At 39.4% G+C, this 25667-nt stretch overlaps 1 protein-coding gene across 1 annotated transcript in view; it reads left to right on the forward strand.

Annotated features, from left to right (window-relative positions):
* The window catches only part of CDH18 (cadherin 18), an 849773-nt gene that overhangs the window by 386366 nt on the left and 437740 nt on the right, over positions 1–25667 (forward strand). The window contains exon 4 of the mRNA XM_084618628.1: positions 10789–10882. The gene's annotated coding sequence lies outside the window, so the exon portion shown is untranslated. The remainder of the gene's footprint in view (positions 1–10788; positions 10883–25667) is intronic.

Below are 25667 nucleotides of genomic sequence, written 5' to 3' on the forward strand. Positions count from 1 at the left end.
GGGGTGACAGAATTCGCAACTCTCGTGATTTTTGTCACAGTGGCAGTAGTTTGGCTTGGACTGGATCCCCATCTGGTGTTGATGAGAGAAGCTCCAGCTGCCTACCAAATTTGAGCCTTCTGATTGGCTACTTGCCCACATCCTAGGGCTGAACAACTAATCAGAGTTTCTGCAGGTGGAATTCTGTCCTGCTTCCGCTAAACAACCCAAAGCCATTTTTAATGGGGGGAAAGGGGAATAATGGTGCTAACGAGCCCAGCTGTTTGTTCCACTCCAGTGAGCTGTAGGTACAGAATGGTGCTCTGCTCCTCCTCCTTCCTGCAGCACCCACACTAGGAAGGGTCAGAAGGGGGTAAAGAGCCCTTGGAGCCACCCACCTCCCAGCCTGGAAGGGGAAAAGAGGACCCTGCTGCAGCTACCCGGACCCAGGAGAGGGTGGGTGAACTGAGGAGCAGAGATGATGCTCAGAGGCTGAACTGATGGGGAGTGGGAGCTAAGGGGGGCAAAATTAATTGATGGGCAGGAGACAGGTAGATGTATGGCCAAAATCACCTTACCTCATAATGTCTTGCAGTGGGGGCCAAAATCACCTTAAAGTCTGGGAGAGTGGACTGTGTCTTGATCCCACTCTGCTCCAGGAATATCCTCTCAGGCCTCTAGCCATCATCCCAATTGGGGAGGGGCCCTTCTCTCTCCAGGCCAGAGGATTAGGTTGCAGCTGCCTGAGGTTGCACTGTGATTATATCCAGCCCCTGCACTTTCCTTTCTTTCCAAGGGGCTATGAACCAGTGCATGCCAACAGTTACACGTGACCACAGAGACCTTCCAAAGTAGAGTATCTTTATTTAAGAATGAAAGCATTTTGCGAAAACATGAAACACAAGTAAAGGATCTAAGATGCTTTACCAATAGCCCTTTCTGCCCATCAGTCCTATGGAGACCCTGGTAGGTTTCAATCGTTCCAAACGTGCTGCAGGATTGCATGCTCCCTTGAACAAGAGGTCATGCCCCTTTGCTGAATGACAAAGAACCACCCCTCTGTCAGTTCAAACTCAGGCTTTTATGTCCCAGTTTCATTCTTTGTCTCCTGCATATCTTAAAAATCCAGCTTCAGCCAGTATATATACACCATGTCAAAGGATGGTACTTCTCTGGAGCTGTTGACAGTCCAGGGACCATAATAATCAACCCCCACTGATTTTAATTTTTAAAGGAGCTGTGGTAACCCTCCCCAATGGAGTAGAATACAATCCCTAGACCCCAGACATACATATAAACTTCATAAGGTTAATATAATAGTCCCCAAAGACTTTTCATGTGGTTGCATTATCTGTCACATGCACACAAACTGGGGATAGGCAGGGAGATTTAAAAAATCAAGACACAGACCAAAAAATAACAATATAATATTTTTGTAGCCAAATATTATGGTTTTTTGGGCTCCAACTCATTATTTTCTTTATCTTGATGGTGTCTGACAGTCAACTTTTAATCTCTTGAGATTGTGGTATTGGAGTGATCATTTAGGTTCCAGTAGATAAAAGCCAGGCTACAGAACTATTGATCTGGCTTTTCAACAGAAGAGCCAGCTGGCACCTGTTTGAGCTTTCTCCCAGCAGACAAGCTGCTATGCAGTTTGTCCAGCATTGCAGGCATCTAGGGACCCTGCTTGGTGAGGAGCTGCTGAAGAGCAAGGAGAACTTCTGGAGCTGAAGCTGGTGTCCAGGTAAAGCTTTCACTGCCACCATGACTCCCCCACCTCTGCCCTTCCCTACTAAGGCCCCTGCCCTTTTAGTCTACACTTTTAGTCTACACTAGTGTCTACACTTCAGTTTGACACCTGAGACTAGCCTGTGCCAGATGAGTTGGGCTCATGGGGCTTGACCTAAGGGGCTGTTTAATTGCAGTATAGACATTCGGGCTTGGGATGCAGCCTGAGCTCTGGGATCCTAGAACCCAGGCTCAAGCCCGAGCTCGCATGTCTACACCATAATTAAACAGCCCCTTAACCCAAGCCCTAGAAGCCCAACTCAGCTGGCCAAGGCCAGCTATGGGTTTTTTTTACTGAAATGTAGACACTATTCACAGACCTACCTCTTTACCTTCTTATTCATGGCATTTTGTTTTTTTTCTCCAAGAGATACTCAAAATGTTTTGATTCCCATATGCTCATCTAAAAAAAATCACAGCTGTTGTTGATTCTATATTTGTTTGTAAAGTGTCATGAACTCTCATGGTGTTTATAACTACACTATATACATGTTAATAACTTTTAAATTACAAAATTGTCCATCTTTTGCCTTATTCATTTTAGATCTTTGGATTGTTACGGTTACTAGCTAGTGCATAGTTAAGGATGGAAAAAAGGAGTTTATTGGGTCAGGTAGTCCAGTGGTTAAACTGTAGCAATAAGGCTTATTTCTATACCTGTTTGAAAATTTGATACTGGGCATGTTTGTCTGAGTACCTTATTGCTTTTTACTTACTACTACGTTTTCACAGCAGTGCATGGAGATTTAGCTGTGTGATTCCCACTATCTTCAAAAGAGGTTTCATGGCAAACTGACATGCACTGCTTTGAAAATATTCCTCTTCACGTTTTTACAATATTGGTAGGTCCACATTTGTGATTTGCCAATGTTAGTGGGCTATTTAATCTAATGCTTTCAATAGGATGGTGCCTATGGTAAAGTTCAAAATATACAGTTGAAAATCACCTTTTTTTTAATGTGAATACTGTACTTGCTATAAAATTCTATACAACAGTAAAAAACAAAACAAAACAAAAATAATACCCCAAACCAAACCCCATAGACCCTACACAAGATTTTACTCTCTATTAAATTTCATAGGTTTTTAGAGAAATGTATATAGACCTGCCCCTCTCTCCCAAAAATACAATTAGATTTTGATCCTTTAGAACCTATTCACAGTAAGGGTTGCATGGTTGGACCCTAAATTTTGTGGCTTCTGTCAACAACTGTGGTAGGTGCATACAAGAAAATTAGTTATTAACTTTCTTTAACAACTTCACACTTACCTAGTTATGTCCAGTCTAGGAGCTCAAAATGCTTCACAAATGTGTATTAATTTAATTTTTAAAAGTTAGGGGAATATAATATTATTATTCCGTAGATAGGGAAACTGAGGCACATAATGGTTAACGGATTCAACCATGGAGCAAGTGACATAACCAATATAGACCCTGGCAGTGCTGACACCCTAGCACTTTGCTCTGCCTGTACAGCTCAATCTTTTTTGTTCTTCTTTTTCCTTCTATTTATCATTTTTAAATTGAAAGAGCACACTATAATTAGTTCCTTTCACAGTCCACAAGCCTGAGCCAGGGCCAGCTCCCCATGGAACTAAAGGCTCAAGCTGCTGTGACTTCAGCAATTAAATTAAGTACAATACTAGGAAACAAAGCTTTCCTCCTCAAAGCCAGTTGCTCAAATCAAGCCCGGTTGTGTCCAGGTATCTTTCTATCTGCCCCCAGGCCCAAACTGGGCTGGATGCTCTGCCATTAGGCACAGTCCCAGACGACTGTCAGACTGCTGCCAGCACTGGGTATTCAGAGCCTTCATTTGCTAAGCAGTAAAACCATAGATCACTTTTTCACAAGCCACAGACCACATCCTCAACGTAGAGTCAATTTACATGGAAATAGCCAACACATCTTGGCTGGTCCGTTGCCTCTCTGAAATCTCAGAGGACTAAGGGTACATTTGTGAAATAATAGTTGGGCACCAGTATGCAATCTAAAATATGCTGTGGAGCTTTTTATGGGGCCAAAGCCATTCTTGAATGCAGCATTGTAGTGGATTAAGAATGTTTGCTACCTTATCGTCAGTATATTTTGTACATCCCTGTGAAAAATATCAGCAGAGTTTAATCTAGGCTGAAGAAAGAAATTCACAGCGCTTGTCTATAGGTGGCAAAGAAAGGAATATTGGTTGTTTGACAAGAAAATGTGGTTGTCCCAATTTTCAGTCTCACTCTCATTCTCTGAAGTAAATTAAATTGAGATATTGTGGCTGCTGTGATTGTCTAAAGCATTCTTCGTCTTCTGCATGTTCTGTTTTGGTCCATTGTGCCTGGGCTTTATTGTTCTTTTGTTTTTAGTGGGTCTGATTCTGACTTGGTCTTATAATAGGCTGTATGGAAAGGCCCTTATTGTGCTTAAAATTATGTTTTGTTCCAGCAACAGGAGCGCTACTTTTTTCTCTGCAAATTTATATAGCCAATAATCTGAGAGACCTTGAGTTTAAAAGTTTTCCACAAGAAACGCTGCAGTTTTCTGTCATGACACATCCAAAGTTATCAGTTTTGGCATCATAGTAACAGAGTTCTTGTCCATAACTTCCTTAATGTTTGCCCCGTAAAGGCCCAAATTGGCTTAAAATGATCAAAATGTGCCTCAAAGTACATTAAAGGTAAGGCTGAATGGACTGAGGAACTTAATCATACACAAGAAAAAATATTGCAAATAGCCAATTTGGAATAAAATTTTTATTTTTTTAATATTATGGACAATAAAATGTCCTAAAGAACTAAAAATTCTTGCCCTACTGGGGTGTTTTATGCATCAATGTTTTCTACAATCATCAGTCTAACAAATAATGTGCAATAAATTACCATGTCTACCTTTTCGTGGTAAATATAGGTCAAGGTATTTACCTCATTCCCATAATTTGTTTTTCCTGGCAATACTCACCTTTCCCTGTAGGCTGGACTATGTTACCATTTGTCCCCAAAATAACTGTTTATACGCCGGCCTAACTATGTGAAATTATAAATTTGATACATCTGATTAATTTTTCTCTGTAAATACCTAAAATATTGCTTTTTCCCTTGACAACCAGCATTTTTCCTCAGCCCCAGTTCTGAAAAAGGTAAAACATAAAACTTTTTATGGGAATCCCCTTGTATTTGACATTTATTTCTCAAATATTTAAAACTGACATCTTAGCTGGATTGGCCTGAATTGACATAATTATTGATATAAATCAACATTTTATTTTATTATTCAAATCAGTGTTCATTTTGAGTCATGTATATTGTTGGCACCGTAGGGCTTATTCCCTCAGTAAAACACACTTTTATTTGCCAGTCTGACAGTCATGGTATCTGACTCCTCAAAGTAACTCTTGTCGGACACATCAGCATTGTGAAAGACAGGTTCAGCAGATTTTTGTTAATATTCTCACTCTTCTGACACTTACACAAGTCTGTGCAGGTAAGCCCAGCAGCAAGACGGGAACACCTCCCTCTATGACATTTAACGTGCTTTCAGGTGTAATGCACAACCTGCAACATACTGTCTGATGTTGGACTTCCTGTTATACAGGTGATGGCAAGCTCCTTGTTTTCTAAAAGCCATCTGTGGCCAATAGGGGAAGAAGCATTCATCCTGTTAAAAAGAGAGTGCTTCATTATTGCAGCCTGGTAATTTGCCTCTTTGCTGTGTTGGTGTGCAAGCAGAGTCTTAAAATGTTTTTTTCAAGCATGATTTTTTAAGAGTAAAAATTAGTGTATTCAGGCTTATTCTCAAAACTTCAATGGAATGCCACATCTAAATAATATTTAAAACTAACTATCTCCAGTTCTACAAGAAGGACTTCTCTGAGTGCATATGGAATCAGTGGGTGTGCCACAGAACCACATCTTCTCCCTTTGCTACCTGTTCTGGCTCTTTCATATTAGTAGGAGTTGAGGAGAGGATGCCAAGTTCCATTATTTTTTTCTCTTTGTTGTCAATGGCGCTAATTTAGAAAAAAATAAAATGCAGTGCATTTATCTTCATTAACACACTCAACAGTGCTGCCATCCAGGATGCAAGCACCATCTTTTGTGGGGGTTTGGTCAACTAAAGCTCCTTTTGCTGAGTAACTGCACAAATCATAAGGTAGATCCTACATAATCAGTGTCTAAGTTATAGATTTATTTCACTACAGAAAAATGGTGTAATATTTGTTAATTACATGTTAGAATATAAATTTTAGGGGACTAAAATTCAGACTTAAATCTTTAGTCGTGTCGCTGTCATGCATAAGTTTGTTTCTTTATACAGCTTAAGACATACTGAGATGTGTATTAGGTGCAGCAGTGAAATATTAACCTCCTGAGGGAAGCAAGAAAAACTGCAGGCTGTCAAGTTTAGCAATGTTTCGTCTGGGGGTTGATTGCAAGCTTGGGGCAGTAGTTTTCACCAAGATGTCGCACACCAGCTTTTCTCTCCCATCCTCCATCTTATCTTTTAGGGATGGAGTCTAAATAGGTCTCCTATGACAGTGGTAGCTATCTACAGTGAAAACACAGTCACTACCAACATATGCTCATGTTGCTTTAAATAAAACCAAGCTTTAATTAAAAAAATGGCTCAGGCTACCAGCAAGCCATTTGCGGGGAGTGGACCCCTGTGGTCTAAGCTAATTTCATTGCACTCAATTCTTTCCACCGCATCTAATGTTATCATCCTGGGAAACACCATGACATTCAACAGTGAAAATACACTAACAATGTATTTTCATTTCCAACTGTCCATCACAACATTTTCTAAAAACAGGCATTCCCAAGAGCCCAACTGCCACAAAAGGATGAAGTTGATTCCACACACACCAGCTCATAGTCTGACGGAACTGCATTATGCTTGTGTGTCACAAACTCCACTGCCATTCTTTTCAGAACAAAATTTGATTCAGGGATTTCCCAAGGAGTTGGGTTCCCAAATGCCTCTGAAATTCAGTGGGAGGTGGGCAGCTGACTTCCCTAGACTCCTTTGAAAATCCTGGCCTGAAGTACTAGTGTTAATCCACTGAGTGTTTCTAAATTAAGACCTGACTATGTTTTATCTAGTTCTGCAAGGTCCTGAAAGACAATTATGCACCACAAGAACTATACAGCTTGTGGGAGTAAGGTCAAAACTATCAGATGCAGAAGCAGAATATTCCTAAGCAACAGACACACACACATACACACGAGTCCAAGAAATAATAAGAGTCCATGCTTGTCACTGGCCAGAGCAAGAGTTAAGGCATATTTCTTCAATACATTTTTCTTTAGGTACAACACAAACATCAGTGAATATATATATAAAGCTATTTTTTAAATCTATGATAAATATAAACATGTTTATCCCTCCTTGCTGCTCTGAAAACTGCAGAGAGGATTCCAGACAATTTTATTTAGCACAGAAATACCAAGTTGATTGGAACGTTAGACATACCTGAAATAGATTAGACAAATAGTTGGGCAGTCTCAAAGATTTAGGCATTTTACCAAGCCTGAAAGAGTCCCATGAGATCAGTAAATCTGGTGAAATATTCAGTCTTGTGATACCAGAGATGAAATGGTTTGTGTAATACAGTAGCCTCCAAACAAAGCTTTAAAGTGGTCCCTTGTTCCACCCGAGAACTTTTAAGAGCTCCCTTCTCACATCATACCCCTGCTCCCTGTGTTAAGGAGTAATAAAGACAGATACCAACATTTGTAAAATATTGTTTTTTAGCAACAATGTACTATATAGTAACTTCTAAAGAGCGAACTAAAACATACATTATCGATAAGAGTAACTATACCAACCTAAGGAAAATATTAGCACCCCAATCTGTGAAATGCATCCATCCCATTCTGGCTGGTAAAAGCCAGCGAAGAACAACTATTGTACTAGTAATAAAAATAGTCAGGGCTTCTTCAGAGAAGCACACCTACTGCAAAACACAATTGAAAATTGAATGAACTATCTGAAAGACTTCTCCAACTACTGTTCTGTCTCCAGCCTTCCATGCCTGGGCAAAATAATTGAGAAAGTAGTAACCACTGATCTTCAACAACATGGACATCAGCCAACATTTGGGATTGGATGCCTCACAATAGGTTCAGATCAGGACACAGCAATCTTCTTAGGACCATGGACACAAGCATGATCTCCATACTCATCGAGCTAGACCTCTCTGCATCCATTGACACAAGGAACTGCTAACCCACCTACATGACATAACAGGAGTAAATGGTCCAGCATCACAGTGGTTCCAGTCATTCCTCTACAGCAAACCTCAGAGTTGTGATGCATTGTTCTTCCTCATTGCTAAAGACCCTTGCTTGCAGAGTCCCCCAGATAGCTGTACTACCCTTCTTTTCTTCAATATCTACATGAGATCACTGGGAGAGACAGACATACGTGTTCAGTTGCCAGAAGTATGCTGATTACATTCAAGTAAATATTTCATTCTCTGTGGATGCAGCCACTGTCATTGCTGAAACGTTGGAATGTGTACAAGAAATCAATGCCTGCATGAAAGTAGCTGGTCCAAGTTTAACCCAGGCAAGACCAAAGTTATGCTGGTCAGAAACGGGAATCATTTTCAAGAGCCAGCTAGGATGTTGTCTCCACCTTCCATTGAAGACATGCAGTCCCCATTCATCAGTGGCATGGGTCTCAAGTTACTGTTTCACTCCTCACTTTGGCCCTTTCTCCTGGACAAGGAGCTATCCACAGTGATCCATATGTTTGTCATCTCCAGTCTTGATTACTGTAATTCACTGGATCTGAAGCTAAATGTGAAGATACACAAGCTCTAGCTGAAAAAAAAGGAGTACTTGTGGCACCTTAGAGACTAACCAATTTATTTGAGCATGAGCTTTCGTGGAAATGGCCCAACTTAATGATCACTTTAGATAAGCTATTACCAGCAAGTTGGGCCATTTCCACGAAAGCTCATGCTCAAATAAATCGGTTAGTCTCTAAGGTGCCACAAGTACTCCTTTTCTTTTTGCACTGGAAATGGCCCAACTTGATGATCACTTTAGATAAGCTATTACCAGCAGGACAGTGGGGTGGGAGGGGGTATTGTTTCATGATCTGTGTGTATATAATGTCTACTGCAGTTTCCACGGTTTGCATCCGATGAAGTGAGCTGTAGCTCACGAAAGCTCATGCTCAAATAAATTGGTTAGTCTCTAACGTGCCACAAGTACTCCTTTTCTTTTTGCGAAGATAGACTAACACAGCTGTTACTTTGAAGCTCTAGCTGGTACAGAATACAGCTGTGCACCATCTTCCTGGCTTAGACTGCTATGAGCACATCCACTCTATGCTCTAATCCCTCATCTGGCTCTTAGTCAGATTCTGATTCCAATTTAAAGCTCTGGGTCTAATTTTCAAAGCAATTAATGCATCAAGCCCTAATTACATTAAAAAGCATATTTCAATTTATGAACCACTGTCAGCTGCACTCCTCTGGGATAATGCAAATCAACTAGGGACTCTACTATTGCTATTGAATTCATGTGTAAGTGCTCAGATAGTGTTGTGATGAGTGGCATCCCCTAATGTAGATTGATAAAATAAACTTTTAAGGTGAGAGAAAAAGTTGAGAAATACTTATATATTGATATACAAATAAGAATCAAATGTGCTCTCCTTTCGTTGCTCTACTCCTCAAAATTGTATCTCTTCCCACAGACATTTCCAACATGATCCCTTTCACAAAACACATATCCCTTTTGAATTTGAGACTAGGATTCAGTGAAAAAAATAGTATGTTTGTGGAAAGTGTCATGAACACGGCCAAAGGGAATACATGTTTTTCATTTGAATGCTTTAAAAGTCTCCACCATTTGTTTCCAGGTGTTAACTAGGTTCCACAAAGTATGGATATCTTTCAGATCTAGTCTTCTCATCTTATATTGTACCTGCACCGTCACTTTTATATTTTCTTCAAAATAATTTTATTACAGCGGTTACGGCTATATAATGCAAAAAGCTATGTCAATTATAGAAATATTCAAAGGGTGACCACCAGGTAGAGAATTAGAATAGAATTTTGGAAACAATGAAGAGAAATAATGATACTAATGAGAAGAAAAATGACATGCGGTAGTTGGCTTGTACACACCTGTTTTTTCCCCATATATTTAAAACAGTATTTATATAGAAATATGTCAAACTTTTATTAATCTGTTTTAATACTGATGAGTTTTTCCAATGAGCAATTGTTCAATGCTGCCTATTTTCAAATAACATGATTGAAAGTGATGTGTGCGAGGTATAGATAGTGTGGTGCTAGATGAAACGGTTATATTAATATGATAATATTAATTAACTCAGCACTGTGCTGAGTTGTCCCAAGTTTGCATTTTTACTGTGCACTGCTTCTGCCCAGCTCAGACCCTTCACACATAACTATAGGTAGAGATAGATGTGTGTTTAAGATGTGCATAAGGGTTTACACTTTCTTTTTAATCATGGGTTATATATAGCAATACAATCAAAACAAAACCAGTTTTTTCAGTCTTTCAAGGTAAATAAAATATTTTGATGACACTGGAAAAATTGCATGAATGATATTTTGATAATCGCTCACCTTACATACCTTTACAATATTGTTCCTTGAGTAGAATCTAAATGACGACTTTTTTGTTGTTGTTGCCTTATTTGTTTGAGAGATCATGGTAAATAATGTAGACATATTTTATTTTAGGAATTCATGAAATCAAAGTTATGTACACATCTGTTGAAAATCTGTTAAAGATTGCCTGATAGGAATATTTTTGTATAGTGCCCTATTTATACAATGTCTTGCAGATTGCATTTTAAGAGAATGCCTCCCTGCACTGATGACATTCAGTTTTCTAATTCACTTTTAATAAGGCAATCCTTTTCTGAGATTTATTTCCTTACGATAATGAAGTAGGATTGAGGAATTAACAGCAATGCTATTAACATTTTTTTTCCTTTGGTATAGCCTTATGCTTTGTTTGAAAGTAAGTTGAGATTATTTTTCCTAGGCCAGTGCAACAAATGCAAGAGCTGAAGACGAAAAAGCTGAAGACAGCTGAGATACTAATTCTTTGGTGAAATTAAGATACCTGTGTGTTTGAGGTATGTTTGTTTTATAAATCACATAAACTATTTTTCACTCTTTCTGCTTGTGTTTAAAAATAATTGTAACTGTTTTTGAACATTTGTTCTTAATCATATCTTCTAAAGACGTACATGTTGCTTCACTTTAGGGGAAGCCCAGAAGTATTGGTCTTTCTCTTTCAGTCTTTCTCTTTCGGTCTCTTTCTTTCTTCCATTTGATACTTCTAAGCTACTGGAAATTATTTTGTTTAGAAATCAGTTTGTGTTTTATCTACATACAATACAACAGGAATAGCGAGCTGTCTGTGGAGGCTAGTTATATCCAGACAAAGTCTAATAACTAGTGACTTTACCCCATTTATAAACAACTATTCTCCATGTTCCTGGTTGATGTAATAGGAATTCTAAAATAGGATGGTATTTAAATGTTCTGAAAGAAATCATTGACACTTATCAGACTGTGTCACAAGGTTATCTTCAGGATATTAGAGCTGTCTCTACAGTTCATGTTTGTGTTTAGTGATTTTAAGTGAAGCCTCTACCAGTTCAACATGCAAAAATAAAATAGTTTGTAAGTAAATTCCATATAGCTTGATAGGAGTTCAGCAGGTGAACAACAGAAGGCAATCAGTAGGTATACAGGCCAATGAAGGCTGTACTGAGAAAATCCAGGATCTGCCTTGATGATTAAATTAGTGTGATTAGCCCTGTCACCGCAGGTTACAGAAGTAGTTCTAATTTTAGTGAACTTGTTTCAGCCTATGTAAATTTTACCTACAAAGCTTATAGTGAAGCTACATCCATCCACTTGTTCCTAATGTAAAGGTTCTTATACATATAGTTATCAGCATTCTCGCAACCTCCATTTTACAGCAACAAAAGTAGCTTTAGTCCTGCTCTTACTGCTGTCATTGGTTAGGCTCGAGCTGAGGAATTGCATCACAAAGGTCCTAAACAGTTACAAGAGAAACACCCTAAACATGCAGCTGATGGCTAGACAAACAGCTTCCCAAAGACATTGTAATGTAATGTGAGGTTTGGGATCCAGAACAGACTGACTGTTTTCTGTTACTATTTGGAGATATCTGGGACTGGGACCCATCTGTTTTCCCTCCTCCATTGGCAGCCCCAGTTTTACCTTCTCTTGAATAGGTCGAGGAGCCAAACATTTTCAGCTATTATTCAGAAACACCGAGTTTTCCCAAATAGCAATTTTCAGGCTGTGCCAAGTGTTATTTCTTCCATCTACACTTGGCTAGGAAGTTGCTATTGTTTTGTTACTGGTGTAAGCATATGGTAGCTGTACTTCCAGTTTCTTTCCCTGTGCAATTCAAGATGTTAGCTTTGACCTCTGAAAGCGTTTTGATTTCTGTCCTGGCTACCTTAAAAACCATCTCTCTTCTCATGTTCTTTCCCAAAAGTTAAGATCAGCTGGTGTGGGGGTTGGTAGCAGGGTATTTTTGAGAGAGCTTTTCCAACTGCAGGATTCATGGCCTCATACACTGGTCTTTGTAGCCCTGCCCAAGACTTTTGACCCATAGGCCTCACTTGTTGCTAAAGCCTTTGCTTGAGGACATTGGTTGGACAGGTTTTGTGGTCTGTTAGAGGTGAGAATTTTGTTGAGTCCTTTAAACTGGATTCTGTATAGTATTCCCTAGTTCACATTCGCTCAGTTTTGCTAATTGTCTTTTTTTTTTAATTTTATTAATATAATAGAATGTTTTGAAGATGCATGTAGCAAGAAACTGAACACATTTTTATACATCTAGACAAATAAATAAAAATAACATCTTATTTTCTAACATTATCTGGATCTTTGAAGCCTTATTGACCATTCTAGAATTTATAAACACAGATACCGTTCTTTCAATGACCTCTTTCTTCCTTCTTCAAGGAACCAGTATTTGAAAGCATTATTTTTGTGGTATAAGTGACCAGAGAGAAACCAAAGAATGGAAATAGATGTCACACATTCTCACAATTAAAATAGATGTCACACATTCTCAGAATTTTTGATGTTGGTTATCATATCCAAACTTCCTATAGGTTTGTTAACAAAGGAACTGACTTTATTACTGAACTTCTGACAACCAACCAACCATTTGCTGATGACTTACTAGAACAATGCTTCAGAAAGTGTCTGCCCCTGATCCATTGAAACAATCGTCATTAGCTCCTCCTGACTCCCATTGTGCTAAATGCAAGTACACTTATTTGTCTTATAGATTGTATATAGTGTGTGTTCTTATAGTTGAAACTCGTAGTATGAGTATTAAATTTATATTGCTTTTAGGAGCATAATAAAGAATATTGTTCTATTCAACTATTAGAAGATTTTAAAAAAATAACAATCTTTTTGCTTAATGTAATAAAGCAGGGCTACACATAAATTGCTGATTTTATATATTTGCAGCTATTTTGCCCTCTGCTTTTCCATGTTTCTTTTCCAGTTTTTTGTTAGGTTTTTTAAAACCATTACATAACCTGCACTAAATGAACATCACATATAAGGAGATAGAATAAAGCAAGAAGAAGAAAAAATGTTTATACAGGGAAAATATGTATTTGCCTTTTTCGTCTAACTTAATGAGAGAATGCAATGCTACATTTCTGCCTCCTTATGGTGTTTAATACTTATCAATCAGCTGCACGTCAGGTTAATTCAGAAGACTCCAAAATGGTGGTTCCCATTAGTAAGTAGTTGCTGCTGGCTTCTCCTCTGGCCTTGACCAACAATCTTTCCAAAGGTAAGAGCATTCCTTGGAGTCTCTTTTTCTAGTGTAGAACTCAGAATAATAGAGGTGACCAGCTTTGCAAACTGCTTCGGGGTCCTTCTTATCTATCTATCCCCTTGCGATTCCATGCTGGGCTTCTCAAAAGGGATTTGATATAATTATCATAGGATACCCTTCCAGGTTAATCCTTCAGAGTGGCTCCACATAATTCCATGGGCCTTTTCTTTCTCACAGTCAGATAACCCATCATAAAATAAGAAAATAAACTCTCCCCTCCCCGAAATCTGGAAATAGTGTGATAGATTTTCAATGATACAAAAACACACCCCATCTAGTGAAACTTGTTAAAGCCATTGAAACAATTCTCGATCCTAATGAACTGAAATCGTTCAAATGTTGATTCCAGAAGACTCTGTACCAACTGATGCTTTCATGTGCATCTGTCACCTGATTTTTTGTAGTTAGTTTTGACTCAAGTGGTGGTTTTTTTTACTTTGGTGGGAGATTGGGGGAGTTGTGAAGGTGACTGAGCATCTTGCACTGGCTTGAGGTCTCTCAAATCAGGACCATGGCATTTGATTGACATTGTAAACAGAAAGACAGGATTTACACTATGATGCTTTACCATCATATATTAAGCTGTTTGAAGATATTCAGAGGTTTGGAATATCACAGATAGACACAAGGAATATAGAATAATGGACCATGTGCAAGTGAGTCAATGTTACCATGGTGATAGGTGCCTTAGAAATGTATAGTGAAGTAGGTGCATTATACATGTGATTTATTAAATGGGTATTGCCACCAGATATGTGATATATTGTAGTTTAGCTCACAACTTAACTGTTACACGTTTATCTTGTTATGGAATTCAGCTTGGATGTGGAGATTTCTGGGTTTAAGGCCTCATGTCACAATTTTGTCTATGTGATCCTTTTCGGTGAACTCCTAACCATTGTTTGTCCTCCAGTTCTTCTTAAGCACTAACAGTCATCTAGGGATTTTTTTCTTTGCATCCCTTGTCACTGACTGTGTAGCCTGCTATTCTGCTGACCAGTCTAATGCTCTAGTGCTGAGTCACTATTTTGCAATGCATTTGTAATCCTTTCAGATTCCCCTTTCCCACACCAGTACCCTGCTAAGATGTTTGACAGCCTTTTCTCCCTTCGTGCTCACATGCTGTGCCAGCAACTTCAATTATATCCCCTATATATTGAGACTGCATCCTCGCTATTTGTCTGCATGGTGTCCGCCATACTTCTGGGGGCTTTGCAGATAAATAACTATATAATGTACTACTTGTCATCCCCTTCTCCCTCCCCATTTCTATTAAGTATATTTCTTCATAGTGGAGCTTATACCCATTGTATCTGACTATTTATTCACATTCCATTTGTATATTTTCCCTGTGATATAAAATATAAAGTATATTGCTTTTCTTTGTTATATAAAATATTTGGTTTGTATGAATTTCATACTTTTGAAAAGGCATTATACTGACTGGCTATCTTAAATACTGCCATCTTCTGGTGTATCTTTTGGACCAAAGGAGCATGGGAAGAGGAAGTGAAAACTTTCCTATGCAGTCCTTCATATTCATAGAATCATAGACTATCAGGGTTGGAAGGGACCTCAGGAGGTCATCTAGTCCAACCCCCTGCTCAAAGCAGGACCAATCCCCAGCTAAATCATCCCTGACCTTAAAAACCTCTAAGGAAGGAGATTCCACCACCTCCCTAGGTAACGCATTCCTGTGCTTCACCACTCTCCAAGTGAAAGTTTTTTCCTAATATCCAACTGAAACCTCCTCCACTGCAACTTGAGACCATTACTCCTTGTTCTGTCATCTGCTACCACTGAGAACAGTCTAGCTGCATCCTCTTTGGAACCCCCTTTCAGGTAGTTGAAAGCAGCTATCAAATCCCCCCTCATTCTTCTCTTTTGCAGACTAAACAATCCCAGTTCCCTCAGCCACTCCTCATAATCATGTGCTCCAGCTCACTAATCATTTTTGTTGCCCTCTGCTGGACTCTTTCCAATTTTTCCACATCTTTCTTGTAGGGTGGGACCCAAAACTGGACACAGTACTCCAGATGAGGCCTCACCAATGCCGAATAGAGGGGAGTGATCACGTCCCTCGATCTGCTGGCCATGCTCCTACTTATGTATCCCAAAATGCTGTTAACCTTCTTGGCAAAAAGGTCACACTGTTGACTCATATCCAGCTTCTCGTCCACTGTAACCCCTAGGTCCTTTTCTACAGAACTGATGCCTAGCCACTCGGTCCCTAGTCTGTAGCAGTGCATGGGATTCTTCCGTCCTAAGTGCAGGACTCTGCACTTGTCCTTGTTGAACTTCATCAGATTTCTTTTGGCCCAATCCTCCAATTTGTCTAGGTCCCTCTGTATCCTATCCCTACCCTCCCGCGTATCTACCACTCCTCCCAGTTTAGTGTCATCTGCAAACTTGCTGAGGGTGCAATCCACACCATCCTCCAGATCATTAATGAAGTTATTGGACAAAACTAGCCCCAGGACCGACTCCTGGGGCACTCTGCTTTATACCAGCTGCCAACTTCCTCATCTCTGACCTGCAGGGAACAACCCTCCATGTGCAGTCAATCCTTAACATCTCTACTGAAATGGTTTCAGAGTAGCAGCTGTGTTAGTCTGTATCAGCAAAAAGAACAGTTGCCACAAGTACTCCGGTTTTTTCTACTGAAATGGGCAACTAGTGTTCAATTGTGTCACTTTCTGGGATATGGAATCAGTTATTGAGCAATGAAACCGACAGTAATTTCAAATAGAAAGAATGAACAGCCACTAGTCAATACCAAAATGTTAGTCTCTGCTAAGCTGGACTGAATTTGAACTGGTGGTCTAGAAATGGTGTTGGCAGGCGATTTGAAATTACCAGCTTGTTTTGGATATGATCTATATGATTTAGAAAAGAAGAGTAGTTTTACACAATTTGAAATTGATTAATTTGTTTACAAACATATGTGTTTTACTTCTTTCAGAACAACTGCCACAAAAATTAATGTAGTGGGTTAGTTATATGAAGAAAATGATGATCAAATATTCCATATTTATATGACTGTTATAGCTGCATATTGAAATCTCCAAAATGTAAATCTAGAAAAACATCTAATATCTGATCAAAAGATACTTAAAAACAGCATATTCTAAAGGTTGGCTTAGATCAAGAGAGATCTGTAAAAATGCTATCATAGTAAAAACCTGTTTTGCAGTTATTTGTGAGGCCAATTTCCTTTTTGTTTTTAAGTATTTTTGGCACTTTTTGTCAAATTGATCAAAACAATCTTTCACACAACCTCTTTTAGAATAGCAACTAAAATCTTTGATTACGAGTAGGATTGCCTTCGCCTATGAGTTTAACACCCATAAATATGTATGTGCCATTGAAGTAAGAGGACTACATTTATAATGAACTGCATATTAAATGAAATAGCTTGATTTAATAGACAAGAAAAGAAAAAAAATCTAATTATAATTGTATTTGATTAAAATATGCCTTTAAGATTTCTTAAACAATGTTGCAGTGCTGCAATTGCCACAGTACAGAGCAACTGAGATCTCCATCATATGTTGGCTTTGCAGTGGGTTTTACTGCAGAGCAACTTTCTTTAAGCAGCCTTAGTCATGGTGTCATCAGATGCATGTAAAGTATGTATTATGTCTGTTCTAATCAAGGAAGATCAGTCATTTGATATAATGGAACTTGATTATAATTGGCCATCTCTGGATAGCTAGTGATCCCAGTCTTTGTACCTGCACTGGATCAAATTGTATTTGCATGTATATTCTGGATATCACAGAAGATGCAACAGAGTCTCAAACATATGGAGTCCCATTACCAATTTTCTGAGCTATTTTGTCCCCACCAAAAAAAATCTTGTCACTTGCATATTATCACTTTTAAAACACATAAATTTAAGGCCTAAGAAATCAGCCTTTATATTATACATAGATGCACACTTTTTTCCTTTATTTTATACTCAATATTCTTTCAAAATAACATGTACTCTTATAACACTTCATTCACACAATGCTTTTTTTCTTCGTCTTCAAAAAATGCCTTTGGAAGTGCATGTGTCATATTTTTCACTCACTTTGTGTTGTGACCATGGGTGCAGAAAGTTTTATAAAACTGGTAATCTTAAGAAAATCTTGCTTTCTTTTGTTATTGTAGATCTCAAATTTTTCTACTCTTGTTATTGTTTGTATAGGATTTTCATGAAGCAGCACAGTATAAGTCATTCCAGCAAAATGTGCTGAGGAAAAAAAGTAAAATGCCAGAAGGAAAAAATAATTAGGATCCTTCTTTGTTATATTGTGATGAGCCTCTCTTTAGGACACAGTGAAATTCAACAAAAACTGTTTTCAAATTAAATTATATGGTGGGCTCATAATAATGTACGGCCACATTATGTTCTTTTACCCTGATATAAATATGGAGTAACTCTATTTCTTACAATGGAGTTACCCTAGATTTACACTGTTTGGCTGAGCAAAGCAAGGCCTTCCTCTCAACTTAATGGCATGTTTGTCTGCCTGTAACACAATAACATTTGAATTCTGCACCTGCTTAATTCCAAATAGTCAGGAAATGTTCTAGACATCAGTGCACAGATCTTTATTGGTTTTGGTGAAACCTGGAAAAAACAGAAGGAGAAATAGGGGATACACAGAACCCCTTACATCTGGCTAGTACATCTATTAGTTTTAACCAGGTTTGTAATTTTCTGTAGATCAAAGAACTGGTTGATGAAAGCCATTGTCATTTTCTAGCATAACAATGACACCCCAGCTCAGCCCATCATTCCAACAGAGTTCAAAATATTGATATCCTGAGTGATTTATCTCCCAATCCGAAAGAAAATAAATAATTCAATGATTTACACAAGGTTACATATTTGCATGTGTCCCTGTCATAGAGGAGGATGGGAGGGTGGCACACCAGGAGCTTTTAGAGTGGGGATGGAGGGATGCAAGGAGTCCCTGTGTGTATGATGAGTTCAGCCTAAAGAAGCAATGGAGTTTGTGACCCTCTAGACATGGGTAGGCTAAGATGGGACCAGTCACAAAATAAATGGCGTACACACACAGCTCCTGGCATGTGATGGAGAGGAGAATGGAGGGGAGCACAAAGAACTGTGGCATTGGGGAGGAAAAGGAGAATGGGGAACCCTAGTAGGGAGGTATCATTGGAGGCCCCCAGATTCCCTGGCATGGGGGAAAATGATGGATCATGGTATGGTTGAAAGAAGAAATAGGGGACATGAGTTGGGGGATTGTAGGGGTACACACAATTCCTGGTATGGGTGAAGAGGTGGGGTGGAGTTGCTGGGACTCCCTGAAAAATAGATGGGGATGGGAGGCACACAGGGATGGGGTGGGGGCAGAATGGAGAGATACAAGTAGCCCCTGCTGCTTTCAGTGAGCATTGCCTGAAGAAGCAAAGAAGTGAATGACCCACTAGCATAACTTGATCTTTATAAAACAGTTGCTAGGTTACAGGCTTCGTATGTGAAGTGGTGTATCACACGTGTGTGGAAAACTTCATATCCCAAAAATGACCTTTAGCTAGCCTTTATTATATATGGTCTAGATGAGTTGCCATACCATGCAGCTGAATGAGACTGATGGAACGCCAAACTGTCAACACACATTTGACTTAAGAGAGCTTATCCATATCTTGAACTTCAGGGCTTTCTGAATTATTTTACCTTGCTGGGAAGTTATCAGTCCAAATTAGATTTTAATGTACAAGACAGAACACATATGAAACACAAAAGAACAGGTTTAGAAAGCTGAAAAATTGTGCTTTGTAGACTTCATCCTCAAAACATGACTTGCAGGATCTGGGTTGTTCTTAAAACATAAGAGGAAATGTTTAAAAAAGAGTAACTCTCCCTCTATCAACCATTTTGTTTTAGCTATATTTGGTGGTGGAATGGGGGGTGCTGGGGTTGGCTTGGTGAAAGGAGAGAGACAGGGATGCTGAGATGTTCTGTTTTTTGGATAGAGGACTAAAATACCAATGGGTTGTGGTCATGATGAATTGGGGCGAGAACAGTGTTAGAGGTCTTTCCCTTCACCCTCTCCCCTGGTTCTTGTCATGAAGACAGAAAGCAGAAGACGAGAGGTCTGAAGTGCAGGCAATGCAATGTTTATTGGGGTTAGTTCCAAGCAAGCATATTCATCACTCTATACACCGGCAGAGTCTGTTTCCCAGGATTCCGTTCTCAGCTCTGACGCCACAGAGCATTTACCCACGTCCCCCTTCCCAGTTCTGACACCGCAGAACCTTGCCTATGTTCCCATTTCTCCCTTCTTAGCAGGCCCAAATATACCTGCAATGCACGTCCTCAGTGCCACCCCTTACAAACTTATGGTCATGTTCCTTTTTGGGGGGGTCGTGAATCTCGGGTCTTTGTCTGACCTCTTTGGTATCCCATGGGAGGGGTGAGGAGTGAAGTTGTGCTATGGTCAGGGACAGGCTCTTCTTTGGCCTTTCAGTGTTTTATACCTTCTCCCAATCCCTCTTTGCCCCTCCCAACTGGTTGCTTGACCTGGCCTTGAGATAGGAGTAACACTTTAACTGCTCTTCTCTGTTCCCATTATGCTAACAAACCCATCTGGCCAGGCAGAAGAAACACACACTCTGTTTTTGTTCTTTGTTCACACATATTAGTGTAAGGTGTAAGAATATTGATAGGTCAAACCCAAAATTCTATCTGAGGCTGACTGACAAGCCTATATACTAACAAGCAAATGATATCTGCAGCTAAGAGTGCTGTGAGGAGCCAGATTAGACTTGGTTGTGACATCTGGTGCTTCTGATGTTGGAGGTAGGGGGAAAGGGACCAGAACGAATTTAAAGCTGTGCAGCAGAACAGATCTGAGGAACAGATGTGATAGATGCTGGGTCGAAAAAGGTGTGTGCACAGATGTTGATTTGGAGTGAGATCCTAGGGGATTTCTGTAACATGGAAGAAGTTGGAAGCTGTTTCAAACTCATTGCTTCTGGTAGCGAAAATGGTGGAGGGGAGATTTGTCATGTTCTTGCCATTTGTAACTTCAGGTGAGAAGAATTCTTTGATATTTATCTGCAGTAAATTACACTGTACTGTGGTTGATGAGATAAATGTCTTCATTACAAATGGATGTATTTGTTCTGAAGTATTGCCTGGTTCTGATGTATCCAAAGATTCTTCTTGAATTGTCTTCGGTGAGGGTGGGTGTTCATGGGAGAACCTTTTGCCAAGGTAAAGGTTACCTTATTTGACATCTCCCTGCATTTCAAGTGCACAATTAGTTAAGGGACAAAATCTGAGCTGATTTACACCCTGCAGCCAGGATGTATGAGGTAAAAGTGACCATAAGAACAGTCATACAGGGGCAGACCAATGGTCCATCTAGCCCAGTATCCTGTCTTCCGACAGTAGTCAATGCCAGGTGCTTCAGAGGGAATGAATAAGTGTTACATCTCCCATCACCCATTCCCAGCTTCTGGCAAACAGAGGCTAGGGACACTTCAGAGCATGGTTTTGCAAGTCAAGGCAGAACAGAGACTTAAATACATATATTTATTGTAAAGGCTATTCTATTTTAAATAAATGTCTATTTAAATTTGATATGGTGTACATTGAGTATTGTAGATATGGTCTAACATAAACTAAGGGGAGCTGAAACTGCATTCTGATGTCATTTTGCACAGTCTCTCAGTAGACACATCTATTTTGCATTCCTCTGATCATTATAACTAAGTTTTAATGTAGTACATGTACATTATCATGCGCCTGTTCTGTTAATTTTAAACCTGTTTCTGTTGAAGGGTGTTAGTGTCAGGCTTATTGTTGGAGCTATTAAGTATGTCCTACCAAATCCTGCTACTTAGATACTTCTGACAGAATGAAAACCAGATACACAGCTTTGATTTAGAAACACTAAGAATAGGCTTAATCCAAGCCTGAAAGCTATAATCCAAAATGATACAGAAGACATAATGAACAAAATGAACAGCTTACTGGCACCTGATCTGACAGGGGAAGACCCAGGAATAGACACACAGCATATTTCAAAGACTTTAAATTAAAACAAGTGACTGTACCCATCCAATTGTTAGAGCTGTAACCATCAGAATTTTATATCCCAGAGTGCCTTTTTTTCATTGTTCATCTTTGAGGTTTAGCTAACCCTTAATTCTATGTTAATCTAGAGGCTCAATGATTGATCTGCTGAAAGTAACAAATCTCATGAGTTATTTCTGTAGCTTGCTTCAGGTGGAGTGAGAGTGAACAGAAATTACCTATAGCAAAACAATGATTGTTCACAAAATAGTTTCTTGTAATTGTATGTTTTCATGAGCAATATGTTGGCCTACAAGTTGTTGATATTGCGGGGGGGGGGGGGGGAACAGTGGATAGGAGCAACCCTAGACAGATCATCCTGTAGATCATTACTTAGAATCCTACCTGCTGCCAAGGCTCACATTTTGTTCAGAATGAGCGAGAAGATTGTTGCCTCCCAAAACTTCCGGCCATGCAGCAGTTCGGAGGGGTAACACTAAGACAGGAGCCACATTTAATATACTCCATTGAAATGAATACATGTACTTCAGACCTTTCTCTTCTTTCAGGCTTCCTGTAGATATTCAATAATAAGGTTTCCCCTGTGTAAGGTTACATATCAACTTTGGCCATAAGAGCTAGAAACTTGATTTTTGTTTTTTAATAAAGAGTTCAATGCTGCAGAAACCAATGGGTAAAACCTCTGCTTATCATTTGCAGTTATCAATATTTGTGGATGAGGCTTAAATATATGAGAACATTTTTAATAATGTTGATCAACAATACATGATACTGAAGTAACATGCCAAACCTTTGCTCTGTACTTTATGATGGTTAAGTAAAAAGGCTCTGGGGTGCACGCTTCTCTCTCCCACAGACACTGCTCCCCTCCACCAGCTCCCATTGGGTGAGCTGGTATTCAGGGCGAGCACAGAGCGCAGAGCCTAGTGGGCCCCCCCACCTAGGAGCCAGACCTGCTGGCCGCTTCTGGGGCATAGCACGGTGCCCCAGGACAGGCAGGGACTAGCCTGCCTTGGTTCCACAGCACTGCTGACCGGACGTTTAATGGCTCGGTCAACAGTGCTGACCCAGAGCCGTGAGAGTCCCTTTTCGACCGGGTGTTCTGGTTGAAAACTGGACACCTCGTCACCCTAATTGGTACACAGGTGGAATCACTATTAACAAGATATATGCTGCACTATGGGTGCAGATAATCTCCCATAGTACAAATTGAAATTGTTAAATGCACAATGTTAGGATTATTGTGGCTAGGATGTGCCAAACTCAGTGTGATGCAGAATCATTTAAAATTTGGACATAAAAATAAATAAAAAACAAGTAGGCATCATATACTAATGGAGTAAATTAACTGTGCATATGTGTTTGTGCAAATGAAGAGGTAGCCCTATATTCTAAGTAGTTGATGGTAGTTTATGGTTGCAAAATGAGGTTTGACGGGAACAAACTATCTTACCACAGCATTTCCCAAATGTACAATAACTGACCACCCCTTTGGGAAAATAAAACAAAAATGCCCTCCAGAGATTCTGCCAAGGCCTACCCATCTTCATTTATACATCTGCATCCACTGGCTAATCATTCACACCCACTTTTTTTTTTGGGCGGGGGGGCTCACATTTTGGCATATGCTGTATTTTGGATAGATGAAGTGTTCAGAAAAAAAAATCTCATTCCACTGTGAAGCCCTTCATTAATTCAAATGTGTTAGTTACGGTTTCTTCAAGCAAATCAAATTCGGCAGGCTGCAGAAGCATAGTAGTTTGGATCAGGGGGGTCATCAACTCTTTAATTTGCTTTGATCCGTTGCTGGAAGAGCCCACATTTCTTAATTTTGCAGGCATAATGCAAAGTCCATCTTTTCTCACAGGCCTTGTGGTAAGCTGGAGTTCAGAGGAGGAGAGGCTGGAGGTTGAAGGATGATTTCAATGGAGGTCTCATGGTATGTTTAGGTAGATTCATTTCTTTGCCCAGCTATACTGAAAGAAGGACAGGAGACATTCTGACATGGTTTTAATCAGGCTGCAACTTTATTATTAGATTTCTAGGACTACCCAGCAGATAAGTGTACAGTGCAGGTAACCCCACATTTAGTCCATATTTACCTGGGGGGAGGGGGCTTCTGCCCGTTCTCCCTCTTTTTCCATCCAGGTTCCCACAGCCAGTCCATCCCTGGGATCTTAGCATTCTTCCTTCCACCCCGGAGGAGAATTAAGGTGGGCTTTAAAAAATGGAGATGGGCTCCCTGCTATACCAATCATATAGGAGTCCCCAAATCTCACCCCCCTCCCCGTTCATTCTTTAACAAACACCTCCTTTTAAAGTCTTTTTCCAAGCCATTTTTTTGATCACTATATACTTTTCCTATGGAGTACCTGCACTGGACATCCACCCTACACTTATATATTTAGTGAACAAAGCCCTTTCTGAACCCATTGGGAGGAAGGCGGAAAAAAACCCAACTGCACCCAAGCTAATCTGCTCGTAAAGGAAAAATTCCTTCCCAACCCCCCTAAGAAGGGGGCATCCAGTGTAATGCCCACAGCAGGTTTTGGCCAAACCTGGTATCTGACCACCTAAAGGAGAGAGAAGGTGGGTGCTGCAAAAAATAAAAAAAACACATTTGATTATATGAAAATGACAACAATGCAGAATTATAGGCTGAAAGAATTAAGCAATCAGAACCATCAGAGTTACAGATTCATTTTGTCATGCAGCATTCTGAAGACAAACTTTGATGTACTGGATAGACTATGCCTATTCCTCAGCTTTCAATGGACATATCCAAAGTTTGAAATGATTCGTTCTATACTTTCTGAACCTGCAATTATTTTTCTGAGTTTCATGGTTTAAACTGGGTTTAAACAGGTATTTACCAACACCCCGTCATAAACTAGTTTTTCCCATGAAATTGCCAATCCTGCAAGGAGCACCATCCAAACTTGAATGAGCTTCATGAAAATATCCCCCATAATTTATAAATTGTAAAGTCATCCTATATATTGTTGGCAAGCCTTCTGACTGATGTGTAGTGGCGAGGCTTTCATTTTTTTAGTATATTTTGGAACAAGAAAACATTAACTTTCAAGAACCCTAACTCTCAGATGATATACAATATAAAATTACTATAACATGCTCTATCATTTTAACTGCCTTGACTTCCTGATCTGTGTCTGCCAGATGTTCAACTGACTACAGCCTCTCAGAGCAGAGCAAAACATAATTTGGCCAGACTTCTAGAGTCTCCCAAATTGTAACAATGTTCCATTACTTTGTTCCCAGATAGTCTAATGGTGCAGTTCTACAGAAGTAAGGCCATGACTTTAGGGCACTTATTATTCATCTTTGGCACTTATGGTTTCCAAGCAGTGCCAAAGTTATCTTGAAAGCTCATTTACAGACTATTTCATTTAATAATCAGTGCTCTCTATAATTAAATGCAAAGTCATCTAATTTATTAATAGATGAGAGAATTTCATTAAGATTCCTGATTAGGACAAGAGCACTAACAGAACTCTAAAGGTTATACAAATTTAGTGCCTGCTTAAGGTAAATTAAATACAAAACCACATTTAAATAAAGTGGAGAGTCTTGCTTAACTTGTCAAAAGCCAGGAAATTTTAAAATTTAATTTGATATTCTGTCCTTACTGAAACAACTCTGTCCACCCAAATGAATGAAATTAAAATATAGCTGAGTGAACAATAGTTTCAAATATGTTGTCTTTTATTTGGTTCATAAGGATCATTAACATGGGCCTCTAGGTCTACTTTTCAAATATGACAAGTTGTTTTGGGTATCTCAGCTTTTAGTCCCCAAATTTAAAAATCATAAAGAGGCCTGATTGAGAAGGTGACTGTTTAGCATTTCTGAAAATCAGGACACTTGAAGGTGTCCCGGGTAAAGGAGGTGGTTGGGGTTAGCCTTGGACTCACAAATCAAGACACCCAAAATT

The sequence above is a fragment of the Lepidochelys olivacea genome, assembly GCF_965140295.1.
Source record: "Lepidochelys olivacea isolate rLepOli2 genome assembly, chromosome: 2".
NCBI lineage: Eukaryota > Metazoa > Chordata > Testudines > Cheloniidae > Lepidochelys > Lepidochelys olivacea.